Source organism: Ambystoma mexicanum, chromosome 2p, assembly GCF_040938575.1.
Source record: "Ambystoma mexicanum isolate Mex_15411 chromosome 2p, UKY_AmexF1_1, whole genome shotgun sequence".
Taxonomy (NCBI): Eukaryota; Metazoa; Chordata; class Amphibia; order Caudata; family Ambystomatidae; genus Ambystoma; species Ambystoma mexicanum.
This window is the reverse complement of record NC_090923.1, coordinates 311451889-311467645: the sequence shown is the minus strand read 5'-3', so window position 1 is coordinate 311467645 and position 15757 is coordinate 311451889.

Genomic DNA, 15757 nt, shown 5'->3' with positions numbered 1-15757 from the left:
TTATATTCATAAGTGTGTTATCAAATATTAATTTATTCATAAAAGTGTGATATATATATCTTGTTTAATTTTTCCAATAAACCTTTTAATTTGCAAAACAAACCTACTTCTTGGCTCAGCGAGGTCAGGGGGATTCAAAGAGAGGGGCGTTATATAAGGGTTCATCATCCAGATTTAAGAACTTGACATCAAAATATATAAATAAGGGCTTCCATTGGGCATCCCAGACTAGGCATTGACTTAGTTGGATTGCTGGATTGAAGTCACTTACAGCGATTTCCCTGGGGTGCCGCAGGGGTACGCACAGACCTTTCCACGCTATTTGGCTGGTGCGTGTGGGGTACCTGATTTTTCACACGATTACCTGGGTGGGGCGCTTTGTGCTGGGCCATGGATGGTGTGGGGCCTTGCACCGTATTGGGCATTTCACTGGCCTTTTCCTGCGCACAGGGCCGTGTTGGGGGCGTAACTGGCCCTGCTTGCTGTTCATTGCGCCATGGCTACTGATGCCTCAGGAAATCCATGAATACGCGTGCCGCACAATTGCTGGTTTGCGACACTTCTGTGCTGGATTCTATGAATTGGGCCCTAAATGTTTACCAGCACTCTATGATCACAGTACTTCTAATATTATTTTGTGGCTCCTGCAATTGAGGAAAGACTCCTACCCGGAGCTGGTCCAATGGGCACTAGGATTTTTTTGTATTTTATAAAGGTCTTTCACATCCCGTTAGGCATAGAAAAAGTACTATGTCTAATGGAACAGGAAAGGTCTGTTAAAGGAAATGTAAACAAAGCTTAAACTCCTCAGTTGCTCCCCACCCCTCTTCCAATTCTATGTGGATTGGCAGAATGTAATATAAATATTAATCAGGACTTGTACACATTTTGTTAAAACCTCTACATTGGTGGGGAAGGGGAGACCTGTCTGTTAGCCATAAAAATATGCGCAACGAGTCCGAAAAAAAAATAATATGCCTATAACAATGCAGGCCCTGCACCCGCCCCACAAACAATTTTACAAGTGCTGATGAACATTTATTTTACTGGGCATGCCAGTGCGTCTGCATCGATGTTCTCGCTGCATGTGTTTACATACCATGGTGTCTCTCTGTACTTTGCCTGCTGACCATTCCATCCTACGAGGCATATTTAAGGCTTACTGGGTATTTTATGTTACACTTGGCACATCATGGCAACACCTGGGCAGTTAGGGGTATTCCTTTCATATGTTGACTATGACAGGTATATGATGGCATTATTGGACATTAGTAACTGGCTGGGGCGTGGTCTTGGCCTCCCAATCAACGTGGAGGCTCAGAACTGGGGCTTTACCACAAAGTAAAGCCCCAGCTCCTGCCTCCTCGGAGCTGGACGCTGCCATCTTCCCCCACCGGATTTTGAGGTAAGTGGTCCCCCTCCTCAAACCCCCTCTTTACCACACATTTCACCCCCTCCCATCCCTGCCCCACGTACCTTCTGCTTCCATGTCCCTCACCAGCACCGGGAACAGTAGTTTTCCTGGCACGTCCTGATGCGTGACATCCACCATGGAAAGGGAGAAGGGACTAGGTGTAGTCCCTTTGCCCCTGATCCATGGTGGCCATCTGTTTTTGTATTTTTTTTACGTTGAGAAATGGCATACGTGTCCTTTTCTCAGCTTAAAAAACACTGTTAGTATCCTGGTACAACATGCCGGGATACTAATAGCAATATTACCCTAGCAGTGGGTTGCGGGGAGATGGATTACCTGCATTGGTTATGCCTCCCCCTCCTCGGGTAATATTGCTTAATTTGGGGCCTGCACTTGTCATATAATGGCAGCACCTCTAATGGTTGTACCTTACATTTGGTGACTTATGTCTATATTTTTGCAATATGTGGAATTTGAGGAAGCACCTCGCATATGAAGGCAGAACCTTACATATTGTGATCACATGCACCGTCACATGTGGCTTATACCTTAACAGATGGTGGATGATTTGGACATATTATGGGATTTTTTGTGCCATTTGTTTCTGCACTTTGCATATGGTAAAAGCACCTACACACATGCAGATATACATTACATGTTGTACCTATAACGGGCATAAGATTGCATTATTGGAGCATGAGAGATGTGGCAAATGATGGCCACATCTTCGAGGCTGTACCTTACATATTGTGACTAAACCAGGTATATACATTGGGATTATTAGGGCAACTAATTATGTTCACTGTTACTTGCAGATTTCTGAATAGAGAAGTGTGGCATCATGTCCACCTGTTCAGAGAGACCTCACTCCATTTCATAGAACGTAACATTAGGGCTCTTTTTCGCAATGTCAGAATTTTCTTTTTTTATCTCTGGTACTACATTTCCCAAAATGCATATCCATGACTCTTTCTATGTTTATTCTTTGAGACACTGTGATCGTTTCTATATGTTTCCCAGAATTCAGTGCAAGGATTTTCCAAGAATCCAGATTTTGTGATTTACCTCTTTTTGTTCCAAAGTCAGTCCCATCTTTCCAGCTTTTGCATGAGGTCTCCCGCCTGAGGGGTCTACAGCATCTCTGACTCCTAGGGTGACGCTGTCTACTAGACTCATTTTCCCACCACTGATTCGGGATGTCAGGGACCGACCACTAACATGGGTTCTCTTGTGCCCTCCTCCAGCCTGCAAAATCAAAGAGGCTCTCCCTCACAGCACACTCTGGGTCTACTCTGCATCAGACTTCTTGATTCCATATCTCTCCTTCCAGGTCTCCACAGTTTCTCTCTGTCTGCTGTGCCCTGTCCTTTTCTTATATATGGTCTCCTACTCATTTTCCAGACTTCTGTCTTTGCGCCCTAGTCACATAGGAAAGGTGAAAGTTATACATCTAAATTATACCAAAATCAATTAGGCAGTACGTGCAGGACTCAGTGATCAAAAGTGATTTTGAATAGTTACCAATTGGAATAAATAATCTGATTCAGCTAAGTAATAATCCAATATGAATTTATTTTGGTCATATATTCCATGTGTCATGTGACAACTGATACACATCCTGTATTCCGAACATCACAAAGTGCCAACACAAACCATTTGGGCACATACATATTTTTCACCCATACAAGGGATTTATCAAGGCAATAACTCATAGAAATTATCCACATTAGTGTGTGGATTCACAAACATACTTGTTAAGTGTGTTCCTTCATACAAACCAACAATATTTGGAAGCCAATACAGAATTGCCACATGCAGAGAGTGGGAAAGGGAGAAAAAGAAGAAAACGAGAAAACAGTAAATTAATAGTCATAATCCACATCAATATATCTTGTTTCTTTTCGAATATTAGAACAAAAGCTTAACAATTCCTATATATGTCATTTACACTGATCATTTATTTGTTCCCTGTAAGTGATTAGCTGCCAGAGTAGGTACAGCTGGTAACCATGTAGTCTGAAAGAAAAAATATATTTTTTTTATTTAAAATGTTTTCACATCTTTTTACAAAAAAAATCTTACATCCTTTATGAAAGATTGCATAAGTGTACAGACTTAATAAATCATGACAAGGAGTCCAGTTGTCTTTGAAGACCTATTGGAGTTTGGTCAAGGACGATTAAATCGTCCGCATACAAAAGACACAAATTAGTCGAACCGCCCAATTTTGGTGGGAAGGATCTGACCTGAAACTCTGTATCTTTGAGGTCGCTTAGATACGCACAGAACAGGGTTGGCGCCAAGGGGTGTTGATTAGGAGAATGTTTACTAAGGTTCTGAGGTTTTTTGCAAAACCTGATTGAAAAGGGTCAGGGACTTTTGCTTCTTCCGCCCAAGATTGAAAAACGTCCAGTAACGTGGACCCATAAAGCTTGCCAATCACATCAAGCAAGGCTATTGGTCTGTAGTTTTTTGTATTATCTCCCGGGCCAGCCTTATAAATTGGGACTATGGTTGCTTTTTTCCAAGATAATGGTACTGATTTCGTTTTTATTATTCTGTCAAAGACAGCTTTAACGAAAACAGCCCATTGTTCCGGGGCTTGTTTCAGATGTGCATTTTTTAGGGCATCCGGCCCCGGAGCTCTTGAGTTTTTCAGTTTACAGATTTTCGTTTTGATGGATATTACATCGGTAGGTAGAGACCACTCTGCTTCTGATTTAGGCTGGAGGTGTTTGATACTCTAAGTTGGGATTTTTGAAGAGGTCTGTGAAATGGGCCATCCATTTCTGTTCCCCAACACAGTTGTTTAATGTGTTTACTGTGGCGTTTGCTGAGGATTTTATTATTTTCCAGAAGTCTCTTAAGTTTCGACCGTTTAGCAACCGAAAAAGTGCTTCGGCGTCTGCTTGGTACATTGCCGCTTTATGCGCCTTTAACCAATTTTTATAGATCTTCTTTGCCAAGGCTGCGGCCTGTGGATCCTTAAGACATTTTGTTTTTGTTCGCCAGTCGGAGAATTTTTTTCAATTTTCTTCTCTCTTCGACCAGAGCCTTGTCATATGGGTGTATAAAGCCAGACAGGTTGGACTTAGAGTTCTTGACTGTATGTCTATATATATTTAGAGGTTGATCAAAATCTGGGGCAATTTGTGTTTTAGATTGGCCAGCCTCGTTATATGTGTCCGTCAGGACATCCACGTCACTAACTTTAACTTTTAGTTTTATTCTTCCCCCAGACTCTTCTATTTCGGACTGCATTCGTGCTCAATATAGGTGGTACCTGCTTCGTAGGGAAATATATCTCTGATGTTAATTATTATTGTTCCAAGTTTGTATGCATAAAGATCTAAAAATTAAATACATGTGTCTAATTTATTTTCCATTTTTAGTAAGAAACCAATGTACATAAAATCACTTGAAAAAGGTTTCCTACAAAAGTATTAGATTCATATCAGTTAAACTATGCATTATAATAAATGAGATAAATCCCAAAGTCTAGAAAACAGAGTAACTAGAGCCTAATTCTGTTCAATACTGACCTTATGTTGTAAAGGTTCTTGTGTATCCTGACTTTTTCAAAATAGCGGCGTTCCGAGTGCATGTCTGTCTTTCACCATTTTGAAAGTGTATTTATATCCATGATATCAGATAATAGGCGTAATGACATCATACGCAGCCGCCGTCATGACCTGAAATGTTAATATAATGATGATATGTCGAATGGCATTATCACAACATTTTGTTACACTAGCGTGAATTGCATCTAGACAATAACAGTTGATACTTGACGTGAGCATTAAAATATTGATAACATCTATTGTACCTTGTGTTTTACTATGTTTAACTAATATGCAAGATTCTCATATGCAATTTTCTAAGCTTCTTAGCAAAACATTTATCAATAGTTGGATGTTACCACATACAAAGGCATGGAGTAGACACAGACAACAGATTCAAATTTGTTCTCAAAAGTTTTATTTAACTTAAAATGAAGGATGTAGTAAGGCCTAACTTGCCCTATGCTAAGGTGGTATTTCCCTACCTAAAGAAAACTAATCATAGTCTGTTTCAGGAAGTCCAAATCAAATATCTAACTGAGTCAAAGACCTATACTTGCGCTCACAGCTAACTGTATACAATGTGTAGGGATGACAGCATCAAAGCATCAAAGCATAGTGTTCATAAGAAGGTTCAGAGCTTCTTCCAGCTTTCGGCTTATGATCAGCTTCCCCTTACCCAAGTTCAAAACAGTTAACACATAATCTCTGGGTTCCCTTCTCCAAGAGTTCAAATCTTCCAGCTTTCAAAAACAACACAATTCCTTTTGACACTTCCCATCTCCTTTGATATCAATACGTTGTACCAGTTCACTTAGGCAGTTCTGTTTCTTGGCTTCAAATTTACATAAAAGGCTGTTTCAAAACACAACCTTTGTTATGCATACTGTTATGCATACTTTCATTGGCACTCGGTCTAGGCACAGTTGTCGGACCACACAGTCCACCCATTTAAGGTCATGCAACCAATACCCCTTCTTGACTGTCTCCATCAACCATTAGCCACTGCTTCCATTTGACAGTGATGTTTAGTTGATTCCCCAGTGTCACACTCTTCAGACACTGTATCATGACTTGCTTAGCCGCCATGCACTTTGTTACACTTTTCTGTATTCCTCTGGCTCTTGCTTAACCTTTACTTACTGCACCCATCTTAGCTTTGGGCCAATACTTGGATTATCAATTTCATACCCTTCTTGGTATTCTCTTGACTTTGCCAATATTTGTTTCATTCAATGCATTCCATGGTATCTGCCATATGTAATACTTTGCTTTCACTCCATTCACGTGTGTTCAAAATGCTTTTTACTCTGTGCTGCATTGAAAGTGCTTTGAATAGCTATCAGTTCACTTGGTGTTCGAAAAGTACTTGTTTCAGCAATCACCAGTACTTTAAATAGCTTGCAGTTCATTTGACATTCAAAAAGTGCTTGTTCGGCAATCAGATTTAAAATTTTCATCATCAATCTTCAAAAGGAAACAACCGTATAATCAACAAATGCAATACAGAAACACAAAATACAGACTGTAACATCAGTGTTGGCGAGAAGGTGAACAGCCACTTTATAATACACTGGGTGAATATAATGGCTAGGCCTCATAGAATTAGAAAAAAAAGCAACACATCATATGTCTTCAATGCGCAGTAACGTAAGCAGTAGGTACCGTTTGTTTTCAAACCAAGGGCTACAGTGTAAGAACATTGCATGGATGAGAACATATCAGAAAGCACATTTTAAAAGTAAATCAGCCACATGCATCTAGGAATTGGCCCTGTATGTCCGTGAACTTGTCAGTGTCTCCAGACTGTCTAAAAATGGCCTTCTCATATGCGGACACTGTTAATAGCTCCTCTACCCAATCATCGATACAGAAGGAGGTCGATGATTTCCATGCCCTTAGGATCATCCATTTGCAAGCATGCAGTTCTGGAGCAGCCAGATTTTCTTACCAAATTTCACATCCTCCAATAAAGACACATCCCCCAGAATCAAAAGCGAAGCAGTCTTTGGGATAGCACAGCTCAGCACCAGGCTCAACCTCTCACATACCCATTCCCAAAACTCTCTGGTTTTGCTGCAAAACCAAAGTAGGTGGCTTAATGTACCTCTCGCTTGCTTGCATTTCCAGCACTGGTCACTTTCTGAAAAGTGTCTTCTAAACATTTGTTCCGGAGTCCAATACATTCTAAAGAGGATTTTGGTTTGGGATGCCCTCAGACCCAAGTTCATGCTGACCAAACAGACATTGGGCCTCATTACACGGAAGGCGGTGAGCCATGGCGCTATTAGCGCCATGGCTCATGCCGGTAAAATACCGGCACCGCCTTGGCGGAAAGGGGATTTACCGCCCCATTCCAAGGTTGGTGGGGCGGTAAATCCCCCTTCCGCCATTGCCCTTCCCCATTCCCATTTCTGCCCCATAGGGCTCTATGGGAATGGGGAAGGCGCTAATTACGGCACCGCAATTTTGCGGTACCGTAATTAGCTCCGAGGTCCCTTAGCGGGTTGGTTTTTAACGCCTGCAAAAAGCAGGCGTTAAAGCACCAACCCGCTAAGGGACCTCGTAGTAAGGCGGTAATGGTTAACGGTCACCGTTACCATTAACGGTGGCCGTTAACCATTACCGCCTTCCATGTAATGAGGCCCATTGTTACAGCTTCTCTGCTATCAGCCTGGGGCAATTGTCTCACCTAGTTCATCAGTCCAGACATTGGCAAGTTCTGAATCCCCTTTACAATTAGATTTAAGAACACCATACAAAGTGGCTGCCGGATGGAATGCATGACTAGAAACTTGTAGCGCTGACCAAGCCTCACTCTGCAATGTTGATGGCTGAGCAAGAGCAAGCTTTCCTGCAATGATCCCCCTTAGCTGTCTGTATTCCAGATAGGTGCAGCCTCTCATGTCATAATCCCTGCGCAGACAAGTAAAGGGAATCCATGCTCTGTTCTCAAATAGATCTTTGATGTATCGAACACCACACAGAAACCAAGATGGCCCCAAGAATACTTTCCCCTGTATAGTCAAGGATGGGTTCGGCATTCAGAAGTACTTGCAATTATTTTCATTTAGTTACGCATTCAAAAAAAGACTTTGTTTAAAGTTACTGGAGTGCCAGCGATGAGTGTTTCCCTGCTTTACACTCACTGGTCGCACACAGTAGCTTCCTTCTGCTTAGTCTCCTTTGCAAGGGGCTTCTTAACGCTCTTTAAGCTTTCCGGCTTCCCCAAACACTACCTCTCCCTCGTGACATCCACAGAGAGCACCGCTCACTCTCATGGTTTCCCGTGGTGGCTGGGGTCAATGGGAGTTTCTCAGGTGATGCTGCGCAGACCAATTCAGGAGGATAGCAGGATCTCCAGACCCTCTCATGGCCAATCATGGCCCCAGCATCTCTTTCTCCTGCCCAATATTGCTCCGGCACCTGAGTCTCCAGCTCCCTTCTCTCCAGCTTGTTGCTCTCCTCTCAATGCAGCAGGCATTTTTATATCCATCAGGTGTGTTAAGTGACCCCAGGTGTGGGTCATTGAGCTCAATTGCCTGAATATGGAGAACTCCATTAGATGGACATCCCTGGTTGTTCCACTGGTATGCCTCCATAGTCATCTTCTTTGTATCAGTACCAGAGTGGTGTTTGGAACTGTCTGATTTAATAAAAGCAGCATTTATAACTCATATTTTGTCTCATATATGTCTGTGTATCAGTCAAATGAGGATGTGTCCTCTTAGATGGTCTCTTCCTCGTCCCAGTACTAAGGTGGGTTGACACCTTGGAAGGAAGAAAAGGGAAAGTGCTGACAATAGCTTACAAAGACTTTAGGGAAAGAGGGTTCATTGGGAAAAGGGAAAGGGGGAATCCATGCCTCACCTAAGGACGTCTTCTCCCCACTGCCCAATTTCCGTTGACCCAGGTGATCCTGCCATGCACATCCAACCCCAGGGTTGGGATCAAAAAGCAATGGCCTTTCCCTGGCCACCTCAAAGGAGGATTGAGGATGAGTTTGCCATGCCGGGATTCGAAACTTCATCAGCACGCTCCGTACAGATGTCACGGCCTGCCCTCTACTCGCTGTGCTATCGGTCAGGCTATATCTGAGATAGTAATCTTAAACCAAAATCACATTTTTTACCACAGATCCAACCAGGTAATTTCATAGATGCCCAGATGTACTCTGATGTGGTCTTTCCACAGTGGTAATGTCTGTGGTTATACAATCTGATTTCTTGGAAGGACATGATGATGGAAATATGAGAATATTCCTTATTGGAGTAGAAATAATCAAGCCATTAAGCCTTGAATTAGATTGTAAATTGCTGACTATTGCACTCATGCAACCTTGATGTGTATATTTAAATTTGAATGAAGAACAAAATATTGATATCATGTTTAAAAGTCTGTATGATGAACTTTATAATATAGTGGTAACATGCATCTATTTATAAATTGATTATGAAGCTTACAATATTGCATATGAGATTGTTCCATATTAGTTACACATAGTAAGATACAAGGTACAATCGATGTTATCAATATTTTATTGCTGACTTCAAGTATCAACTGTTATTGTATAGATGCAAATCACGCTAACATATCACAACATTGTGTTAACACCACTCGACACATCATCATTATATTGACATTACACATCTTGACAGTGGTTGCACATGATGTCATTATGTCTAATCTCTGACATCATGGTTATAAATTAACTTTCAAAATGGCGACAGACACACGCGCACTTGGAACGCCGTTATTTTTTTTAAAAAAGGATACACAAGATCCTTTACAATATAAGGTCAGTACTGAATCGAATTAGGTTCTAGTTACTCTGTTTTCAAGTCTTTGAGATTTATCTAATTTATTAGAATGAATAGTTTAACTGAGATTAATATAATACATTTGTAGGAAACCTTTTTCATGTGAGTTGATGTACATTGATTTCTTACTAAACCCTGCAAGTGGAAAATAAATAAGATATAGTTATTTAATTTTTTGAGGTTTATTCATACAAACGTAGAACAATAATAATTACCATCAGATATATATTTCCCCAAGAAGCAGGAACCACCATTATATTTTTTCTTTCAGATTACATGTTTACGAGTAGTATTTAATTTGCAGCTAATTACTGACAGTGAAAAATTGAGCAGGGTAAATTATATCATTAGGAATTGGTAACATTTTTCACCAACTTTTGAAGAGACACCATATATATGGATGTGGACTATAACCATTAATTTACTGTTTTCTCTTTTTCTTATTTTTCACCCTTTCCCACTCTGCATGTGGCTGGTACTTTTAGGGAAAACATATAGAACAGGGGATATAATTAGTGTTTGCAATCAAAGTGTGAATTTATTTGACACAATTCTGTTTTGGCATCTAAATATTGTTGGTTTCTATAAATGAACACACTTAACAAGAGTTGTTTTGAATCCACACTAATATTCCAATTGGTAACTCTTCAAAATCTTATGTGATCATTGAGTCCAGCGCATACTGCCTAATTGATTTTGGAATAATTTAGAATTCTAAATTGACTGTTTGGTATGATATGATATTTTATTTGTATAGTGCTCATACACAAGCGTTTCAGAGCGTGATGAGGCAAGGGAGGGGAACAAGAGATGACTAAACAATGATCTTACTAGGTCCAGTGACATTGATAACACGCAAGCGCAGGAGAGAGGAAAGGGGGGAGTGCAAGGGAGAGGGGAGAAGTGGAAAGTGCTGAGCAAGGGATAAAAACAACAACTGGTAGTGCAGCCAGCAAGGTGGCAAGTGCAGGTTTAGTGTGCAGACAAGGGGCGTCTTATAAGTGCAGGTAAGGGGACTATAGCATTACAGATACAGACCCAAGCGCAAGGGTTGCCAGGAGGCAGTGCGGGTATGTGGCTGGGTGGGCCGGGACCTGGGCCCGAAATCAGCGGGTAACCAGAAGCACAGTGCCGAAGCACACAGACCAGCAGGGGAGAGGAAGACTAAGGTCTTGTGGTGTTTCCAGAACAGAGATGGTTCTCCTCAAGTTTCAGAGCGGCAGAGAGGCTGTTGCAGAGCGAGGCCCCAGTCGAGGAAAGAGATCTACCCCAACTCCCTGCTTGTAGAAGCGACTGACCCTGAGGGAGTTGGAGGTGGAGGAGTGAAGAGCTCGAGTGGGAAAGGGTTTACGGTATTTGGTGAATAACAATCTAATTTGGGCAACTGCAGATGGATTTATATTCTAATGTACATATAACAACATTATTATTATTGAATTGTGCCTTTTGAATTCTGGGTAGGCGCTCTGCCTAATAACCCCTCCTTCTTTTCTGCTTGAAAGTTATAAAACCTCAGGCTGCCATCTTGGTTTCATTTCCAAGGTTCTTTGGAGCTGTCTCTAGTTGCAGGTAAAGGTTCTCTATTACCCTAACTCATCCAAGGTAACTAGTTCTATGTTTGCCCCCATCAGGGCTTGAATTCAACAAATATGTTGAAAGATAATGAAACAGCTCAAATACTTTCCTCAGTATTTGAGCTGGTGTTGGAAATTGTATGTCTTTTTGTGATGTCATAGTGAGGCGCTTTGTCACACACCATAAGATACAAAATGGTGTGACTATCATGATTTATGATGGGTGGGCCTGGCTAATACCTATCTAATGCCTAATAATTTCCACACCTTCTATGCAACTAGTACGAGTACTAGTAAGAGTAGGAGCACCATGTGCCCTTTTAAATGCATGCTTAACTAACAGTTAATATGCAGTTACATTTGTATGTAATTGGTATTTGTAAGTATATGTTTACATTTTTATGTAAACATGTAAACGCTGTGTGGAGAAAGGTTGCAGATTACATCCTGAAGTCTTAACCACTTAGAATAACCAATAGCAAAGAAAAGTTGTGTCTTGAATTCATTACCACAATTTCACAAATTATCACATTCATTAAGAGTCAACTTATTTAGAAAAAATACATTAATTCTCAACATGTCATATACATCTCATAAAACCCAGCTATTTGATAGAAATTGTAATGCAAATGTTGCCCCTAAGTTGTCAGAGGCAGAGCGCTAAACCGCACACCAACAGTTCATGGAAATGTATGGCTCTGGGTTGTCCAACTCCGGGCCTCGAGGCCGGAATCCTGATGGGTTTTCAGGATATCCCTCATTAATATTCATGAGAAAAAATATGCATACATTTAGAATCATTTTATGCAAATGTATCTCATGAATATTAATGATGGGTGTCCTGAAAATCATATAGGTTTCCAGCCCTCGAGGCCTGGATTTGGAAAACACTGGTATATCGTTTTTGACCATTGAATGTTGATCAGTGACAGACACAAAACTTTACTTCAGCTAACATGACAGCTGGCTATCCGTTATGGCTGCTACTGAGATTTGGTTTGTTCCCCAAAGTTCTCCAACCTTGCAGCCTTGCATATTGACACATGATCTGCAGGGCTAGTCCACCATCTCCTTACCATCTCTGTCTCACTCTCCTTGCCTTTTAAATACATTGATACGCAACAGCTAACAATAAGTCAAATACAACAGCTAACAAGTCATCTTACTGTTCTCCTCATGTCCTGGCTCCCGGTCTCCTTCAGCTGACTTTTCGGGGATCTGGACCTCCATCTTGGTTCCCTTCCGACTGAAGTTCCTCTGGCCATGGGTGGCTCCATCCTTCCAAACATATCTCAGACCCACAAATGCCAGTAGCCCCCCACTCTGAGCACTCCGTGGTAATCCTCCAAAACCTGCTTATGCTCGACCACTGTAAATCTCTTGATTGACTCTTTCTACTTTATTTCTTCTTCCCCCACTATTAATCCCCCAACTCTGGCCAGTTCCTAAAACACTTCAATATCTCTATAGTTCCTCTTCTCTCCCATTCATCCTTCCTTTGTTAGCCTAAAATTAAATGTCATACCTGGCCTCCTACATAGACCATATTCAGTGGCCTTCTACATAGACCAAGCCCAGACTTCTAGATTTCTCACCATCTCTTGCTACCACCATTCAACTGAAATTCAGTGCTTTTGTGGCTGCTCCCTTTAGAAACCACTTCTCACCTCACACTTTGACACCCTCTTGTCCATGGCGCAAACATTGTATCTCCTCAGCCATCAAGCAGATGAAAACAACCATGTGCCTCCTCCTCCACCACTAGCACAGGGCTCACACTCCTTTCTTTGGATACTGTAAGGGATTTGTCTTTGCTCCTTCTCTTCTCAAGTCTAAACCTGATCTCTTTTATCCCATCATGTACCCAACTTTATCCAGTTTATCTTTGCCCCTGAAAGGGCTCCCCCTTATCCTCATCACGGTCAGTGAATAACTTCAACATCTACTTCATAGGTTTTTGCTAGTGCAACTTAACCATAACGTCCCTTTAACAATGTCTTTGTTAGGGAATTTCATAGGTTTTCAGTAGGCCACTGTAAGCAGAACGCTGCTATAGCATAGTGTTTTCTGTGAAGAGGATAGGTATTTCGTACGGCAACATAACATAACGTCCCGTTAACAACGGTTTGTTACTAATTCCTTGGCTGCCCTCATGATGAACGTGTGGAAAGTGCACATTGTCTGTTGTATGTATCCATTTGCGCTACCCCTTACTTTTCCGAATAGTGTTGGCGTATCGTACCAATTATACATGTACATAGTAAATGTGTAATGTGGCAATAGGTTCTCTTTTTGTGTTAACAGGGCATGAAAAATATGTGCCGCATAGTACTGGCTGAGATGAGTGCAAATGAGCAATATGGACATTTCCTAGGGACACTGCACCTGGTTGGCGTATGTGCAATCACACTGCAAGTATCCGTAGAACTCTATTAGTGGCTGCATGGCCGCATCTTCAAATGCACTTTTAAGTAGTTGTGGAAGCGCACGTGTTTCCGTTCCACTCCTAGACCCATACATAGGTCATCCACTGTATGCTGGTAACACCGCCCCTGTCACCAGCCCTACTGAATCATGCAGAAAGCTACTAATGGTGTAGCATAAACTGTTTCTTCTGCATATGACGACAACTGAAAACAAAGCACAAGGGACCAGTGTGCATGCTACCGCCCTTCCGGCAATTACATAGGGTACTTTCATGTACAGCATTTAGCACCTCTGCTGGGGGCAACAAGAGGAGCACTCCTGTAGGGCAGCGGAGCTGTAAAACAACCTTTGCAAACCATATGCCGTGCTGCAGACACTTACCCCGCAAAGGACATTGTATTGTGCATGTAGTGCAACGCGCTACTGCACAAAAGGAAGGTACTTGGAAGGGCGTGGTAACGGCCCTTATGGAAGCATTACAATGACTGGCGCCTATGTAGGTGATGACCATCCAATAATTCCATCTCCCGGCACATCCCCAATACTATCCCGACAGGTGCTTCCCCTTCTGTACCGGACCTTTTATGCCGTTCCTTCTGTGGCATGTGTGAGGACACCATAATAAATTAAAATTAACTTTGAAAGGGAAAAAGGGAAATGAAGAAAGCACCTTTCACAGATCAGCAACAGAATTGGCAATGCACGCATGCAGGGCGGGAGGCGTGGCAGTGTGGTAAACATTGTAGTTCAATCAGTTACAACAGGGGTTGTTGTACAAAGTGGTTTTTGTAGGTGTTCCAGAGTATTTTCTAGAGAGCCACAGCGCAACACTAAATACAAAAAAAATTTCACTACTTTCAAGAAGTGCACCAAGCCAATTTAGATGGGGTTTTCAAAAATCCGGATGGCTGGCATAGTAAGAAAAACATTATAGCTGGGGAAAAATATTCGTGCTGTGAAACATCATAGTCCCATGGGCGAAGGGTGTCATTGGCACATGTCAAACAAAGCCACAAATACTCTTCTTTGCAATGTACCGCACTGTCTGCATTCACAAACCGAATAGGAAATGATGCTACCACATCGGTGGCTCCATAATGCGATACAAACATCTGCAAGAGATCTGAAACAAACACATGAACTGGGAAAGTGCCTCCTTCATCGCAAATGGCACTTAAGGTTGTGTAACATGCTGCGCCATTTTCCATGTGCAATGAACACCAATAATATCGGCATGATTGCATGTCACCAAAGTGTCACACAGAGAAACCAAAATCTGGCACTTTCTTTGTAGCTACTCCATTGCGCTACACATGCACATGATAGATTGCAAAATGAGTAGCCACTGCACAGTGTTTTCCATTTACTTTCACTCAATGCATGTCGGAATTCCCTAAAACCTGCACGCTCTGCCTCGTGAAACACACAGCCATAACCGCACCCTCTGCGTTTCTGTCGAATAAATACACTGTGTACCACAGTCTGTCCGTACACACCACACCCACAAACTTTATTGCCGAATCCCGTAGCCTCTGCAGGCCCATTTCTATGGCTGTTATCTGCAAAAGGGGCGTATATAACACGTGCCACCCTGCAACTATCACGATATTTACTGACTTTTTCTTCTGGGCGAGCGCGGGAGTGTTGGAATAACTTTCAGCCAGTGGAGCAGACATCGTTAGGTGTGGTGGCTTTTATAAGAACCTTTGGTTTTTTATTTTTATTTTTAATTTTTTTTGTAAAGGTGCTTCGTGGAAACACTTTTTTGGGGTCTTCATACGTAAATGTGTATTTTGAACATCAGCTGATATTCTTATAATAGTGTCTTCACTGCAGTGTGTACATTGTGAAACCGCATTTCATTGCCACAGTGCGACAAGGACATGCCATTTGCCTTTAAAAGGTGTATGTATCGTGAACCAATGTTCGCATTCTGACAAGAGAACATCCAAGCAGCACTCA